Below are 6,029 nucleotides of genomic sequence, written 5' to 3'. Positions count from 1 at the left end.
CGGGGGCCGTAGTGTCCACTAGTGGCTTCTCTCATGAAAGCAAGTAGATGGTCGGTGAACGAATTACTGTCGAGCAATTGATAGAACCGCGCACTGTCATGGCGTTATCTATGGAATGATCATATCTATAGGCATCACGTCCAAAACAAGTAGACCGATACTTTCTGCATCTACTACTATTACTCCACACGTCGACCGCTATCCAGCATGCATCTAGTGTATTGAGTTCATAAGAACAGAGTAACGCCTTAAGAAGGATGACATGATGTAGATGGACAATATCAAATCTATGACGAAAGCCCATCTTGGTACCCTTGATGGCAACAACATGATGCGTGCCTCGCTGTCCCTTCTGTCACTGGGAAAGGTCACCGCATGATATGAACCTAAAACCAAGCACTTGTCCCATTGCAAGAATCATAGATCCAGTTGGCCAAACAAAACCCAAGACTCGGAGAGACTTACAAGGATATCAAATCATGCATATAAGAAATCATCAAAGACTCAAATATAATTCATAGATAATCTGATCACAAATCCACAATTCATCGGATCTCGATAAACACACCGCCAAACAGGATTACATCGTATAGATCTCCATGAAGATCATGGAGAACTTTGTATTGAAGATACAAGAGAGAGAAGAAGCCATCTAGCTACTAACTACGGACCCGTAGGTCTGAAGTGGACTACTCACGAGTCATTGGAGAGGCAATGATGTTGATGTAGAAGCCCTCCAGCTCCAAAGTCCCCTCCGACAGGGCACCGGGAAGGGTCTCCAGATGAGATCTCGTGGAAACGGAAGCTTGCGGCGGCGGAAAAGTGGTTTCGTGGATGCCCTGATTTTTTCTGGGATTTTAGGGAATATATAGGCCAAAGAGCTAGGGCAGGGGAGCGCCAGGGAGGCCACAAGCCTGGTGGCCGTGGGCCCCCCTAGCCGCGGCCATAGGGCTTGTGGGCTCCCTGTGGGCCTCCTGCCTTGGCCCTCAAGTCCCCCGATCTTCTTCTGTTCTGGAAAAAATTATTTCGGGGATTTTATTCCGTTTGGACTCCGTTCCAAAATCTGATCTGAAAAGAGTCAAAAACACAGAAAAAACAGGAACTGGCACTTGGCACTGAATTAATAAGTTATTCCCAAAAAAGATATAAAAGGTATATAGAACATCCAAAGTTGACAAGATAACAGCTTGAAACCATCAAAAATTATAGATACGTTTGAGAAGTATCAAGGAGCCCCTAGGAAGGTTCTGGAGGTGCCCGAGAGTCATTGGATCAAGGGTCCATCCATCGGAGGGCCATAGAGCACCCCAGAGGTACATATAAGGGGACAACAACCCTAATTTTGGGAGAGCCACCAAGAGCCACGAATTTGCCCCTCCATTGGCAGCCGCCAAGAAGGGGAGAGTTTCCTACATTGCAGTGATGTTTGCTGTGTATACCGGGCAATAGTGCCAGAAATACTTCTGCTACTGCACAAAAGACCTTCCAACGGCGCCAGATATAGGAGTGTTGCTTGATACTCCTCAGCAAAGGCACCAGGAATCCTTCAGCTATGGCTCCTCCTTAAGGGACTTCCTAGGCAAGTATGCAAAGGATTTCCACCGTGGCCTTGGAGCCTTGCGTTGGTGTTCCATCGAAGCGAAAAGGGTGATGTAGCACAGCGACGGTAAGTATTTCCCTCAGTTTGAGAACCAAGGTATCAATCCAGCGGAAGAGTATCTCAAGATCCTGCACAAACACAAAAGCTTGCACCCAACGCTATGAAGGGGTTGTCAATCCCTTATAGATTGTTTGCCAAGAGAGAACTGAAAGCAACAAAGTAACAAAGTAAAGTAAAAGCGGAGGTGTAAACGATGGACGTGAATAGACCGGGGGGTTGTAATGTTTACTAGTGGCTTCTCTCATGAAAGCAAGTAGACGGTGGGTGAACAAATTACTATTGAGAAATTGATAGAACTGTGCAGAGTCGTGACGATATCTATGCAATGATTATTTCTATAGGCATCACGTCCGAAACAAGTAGACCGATACTGTCTGCATCTACTACTATTACTCCACACGTCGACCGCTATCCAGCATGCATCTAGTGTATTAATTCCATAAGAACAGAGTGACGCCTTAAGCAAGATAACATGATGTAGAGGGATAATGTCAAACCAATGATAAAACCCCCACTTTTTACCCTTGATGGCAGAACCCAAAACCAAGCACTTCTCCCATTGCAAGAATTATAGATCTAGTTGGCCAAACAAAACCCAAGACTCGGAGAGACTTACAAGGATATCAAATCATGCATATAAGAAATCAGCAAAGACTCAAATATATATCATGGATAATCTGATCACAAGTCCACAATTCATCGGATCTCGACAAACACACCGCCAAAGAAGATTACATCGGATAGATCTCCATGAAGATCATGGAGAACTTTGTATTGAAGATCCAAGAGAGAGAAGAAGCCATCTAGCTACTAACGACGGACCCGTAGGTCGGAAGTGAACTACTCACGAGTCATTGGAGGGGCGATGATGATGATGAAGAAGCCCTCAACCTCCAAAGTCCCCTCCGGCAGGGCGCCGGGAAGGGTCTCCAGATGAGATCTCGCGGAAACGGAAGCTTGCGGCGGCGGAAATGTATTTTCGAGGCTCCCGTGATTTTTTGCGGAATATTTGGGAATATATAGGCTCAAAACCTAGGTCAGGAGGCGGCCAGGGAAGCCACAAGCTTGCCCACCGCCGCCTCCCCCTGGTGGCGTGGTGGAAGCTTGTGGGCTCCCTCGGGCCCACCTGGCTTGGCGCAAACGCTCCCTGATCTTCTTTCGTTCGGGAAAAAATCATTTCGGGGATTTTATTCCGTTTGGACTCTGTTCCAAAATCAGATCTGAAAAGAGTCAAAAACACGGAAAAAGAGGAACTGGCACTTGGCACTGAATCAATAAATTAGTCTCCAAAAAGATACAAAAATGTACATAAAACATAGAAAGAAGACAAGATAACAACGTGAAACTATCAAAAATTATTGATACGTTTGAGACATATCAAGCATCCCCAAGCTTAACTCCTGCTCGTCCTCGAGTAGGGAAGTGATAAGAATGAATTTTTGATGCTTTCATGCTACCTAGCATAGGTGTACTTTGTAATTCCTCTTATGTGACGTGAATGTTCAGATCCATTAGATTCAATACAATAGTTTGCTATTGACGTGGAAACAATAATAATTCAAGCAAACTAGCAAAGTAATCATGAACTTTCAAAATACCAAGGCCAAAAGAAAGTTATCCCTACAAAAGCATATAGTCTGGCTATGCTCTATCATCATTGCACAATGAATTTAAATCATGCACAACCCCGGTATCGGCCAAGTAATTGTTTCACACCTTTACTTTCTCAAACATTTTAAACTCTCACGCAATACATGAGCATGAGCCATGGTTATAACACTATAGATGGTGTGGAATGTGGTGGAGTTTGCAAGACAAAAAAGGAGAAGATAGTCACATTAACTAGGCATATCAATGAGCTGTGGAGATACTCATCAATAGATATCAATGTGAATGAGTATGGATTGCCATACAAATGATGCACTAGATCTATAAGTATGTGAAAGCTCTTAAAGAAAACTATTGGGTGTGCATCCAACTTGCTTGCTCCCGAAGACCTAAGACAATTTTGAGGAAGCCTATCATTGGAATATACAAGCCAAGTTATATAATGAAAATTTCCCACTAGCTATATGATGGTGACAAAACGAGAGACTCTCAATCATGAAGATCATGGTGCTCAAAATGCACAAGTGTGGAAAAAAATGGTAGCATTGTCCCTTCTCTCTTTTTCTCTCATTTTTTTGGTGGGCTCTTTGGCTTCTTTTTTTATGGGCTTCTTTGGCCTCTTTTATTTCCTCACATGGGACAATGCGCCAATAATGATGATCATCACACTTTCAACTCAAAACTTAGAGCAATTATGACTCTGTATGGAATGCCTTCGGTAGTGTACCGTGGCAATGATCTAGCATGGCATAGACATCAATGGAAACATCATGCTAGCTATCTTACGATCATGCAATGGCAATGTAGACGTGGTGGCACATATCATGGTGGTAGTTGCCTGGCAATATATCTCGGAATGACTTTGAAAAAGCCATAGTAGGTAGGTATGGTGGCTGTTTTGAGGGAGGCTAATGGTGGGTTTTGTGCACCGGCGAAAGTTGCACGACACTAACAAGATAGTGATGGTGGAAGGTGAAAGTGCATCTAAACCATGGACTCAACATTAGTCATGGATAACTCATATACTTGTTGCAAAAGTTTTATTAGTAATCAAAACAAAGCATTCAACGCATACTTCTAGGGGAAGGGTTGGTAGGTATAAACCATCGCGCGATCCCGACCGCCACGCAAAGGATGACAATCAATATATTAATCATGCTCAGATTTCATCACATAGCGGTTCACCATACATGCATGCTACGGGAATAACTAACTTCAACACAAGTATTTCTAGATCCACAACACCTTACTAGCATGATTTCAATATTACCATAACCACAATTCAAAACTAATTGAGATGAATCAAACTTCTCTAACTATTCAATGCACATGAAGGAGGAAGTTTTCGTATCCCTTTGGATAACTACCCCTTTTGAGACTACTTTCAAAGCATAGATAAACTACCAAGCCATGCACCGCTGTGCTCTAAAAGATATAAGTCAAGCACATAGAACAAAAGTATCTAGCTCAAAAGATATAAGTGAAGCACATGTGAGCTGAATTGTCTACCAAAAGATATAAGTGAAGCTCGACAAAATCATGGTGTGTGCATGTCTCTCTCTCTAGGTGTGCAGCAAGGATGATTGTGACACAACAAAAATAAAAGACTCCTACGATACAAGACGCTCCAAGCAAAAACACATAACATGTGGTGAATAAAAATGTAGCCCCAAGTAACGTTACCGATGGATTGAAGACGAGAGAGGGGATGCCTTCCCAGGGCATCCCCAAGCTTAGGCTTTTATGGCATACTTGAATCTCTTGGGGTGCCTTGGGTATCCCCAAGCTTGAGCTCTTGCCACTCTCTATCTTCTTGTCCATAAGAACTTCACCCAAAACTTGAAAACTTCACAACACGAAACTTAAACAGAAACTCGTGATAACATTAGTACAAGAAAGCAAACAACCACTTCCTTAGGTACTGTAGCAAAGTTAAATCCTACTTGTGCTGATGTTGGGTTACTGTATTTTAAATCTTCCATGGCTAATACCCCCCCGATACTATCCATAGTTTCATCAAAATAAGCAACCAACACAACAAAAACAGAATCTGTCAAGAGCAGACCAGTCTGTAGCAATCTGTATGTTTTGTATACCTATGGTACATCATAAATTCTGAAAACTTACGACACTCTGAAGAATTTGCGTATAAATCAGCATCAAAAAGAATAAACTCAAAAGCTCGTACATAAAAAAATGAAAATTCTTTTCGTGAGCAGAAAGTTTTTGTCTTTCCCAGCATGACCAAACGATCATCCTCAAGACTAATCATAACGGTTTTGCTTGGCACAAACGCAAAAAGAAACACAAAAAACAAAATCATAACAGAATTATGAAAGTGTGGAAAACTCAAAGCAGAAATAAAAGGATAGATTCGTTGGGTTGCCTCCCAACAAGCGCTTTTGTTTAACGCCCTTAGCTAGGCGTTTAATGATGCTCACACAAAAGACAAGAATTGAAGCACAACGAGAGCATCATAAAGCATGTGAAAATCACATCTAAGTCTAACATACTTCCTATGCATAGGCATTTTATAGGAAAAAATGTCAAGACAACCAATCGCTGCCATATGCAAGGAAGAAGAAAGAGACAAGAGCAATCTCAACATCACGAGAGGTGATTTGGTAACATGAAAGTTTCTACCAAAATATTTTCCTTTCTCATAGCAATTACATGTGGGATCATATTCAAAATCAACAATATAGCTATCCCATAGGATATTCTTTTCATGATCCACATGCATGCGAAGTTGACGCTCTTC

This window comes from Hordeum vulgare, chromosome 4H (genome assembly GCF_904849725.1).
Source record: "Hordeum vulgare subsp. vulgare chromosome 4H, MorexV3_pseudomolecules_assembly, whole genome shotgun sequence".
Taxonomy (NCBI): Eukaryota; Viridiplantae; Streptophyta; class Magnoliopsida; order Poales; family Poaceae; genus Hordeum; species Hordeum vulgare.
Note: the sequence above shows the minus strand (reverse complement) of the source record.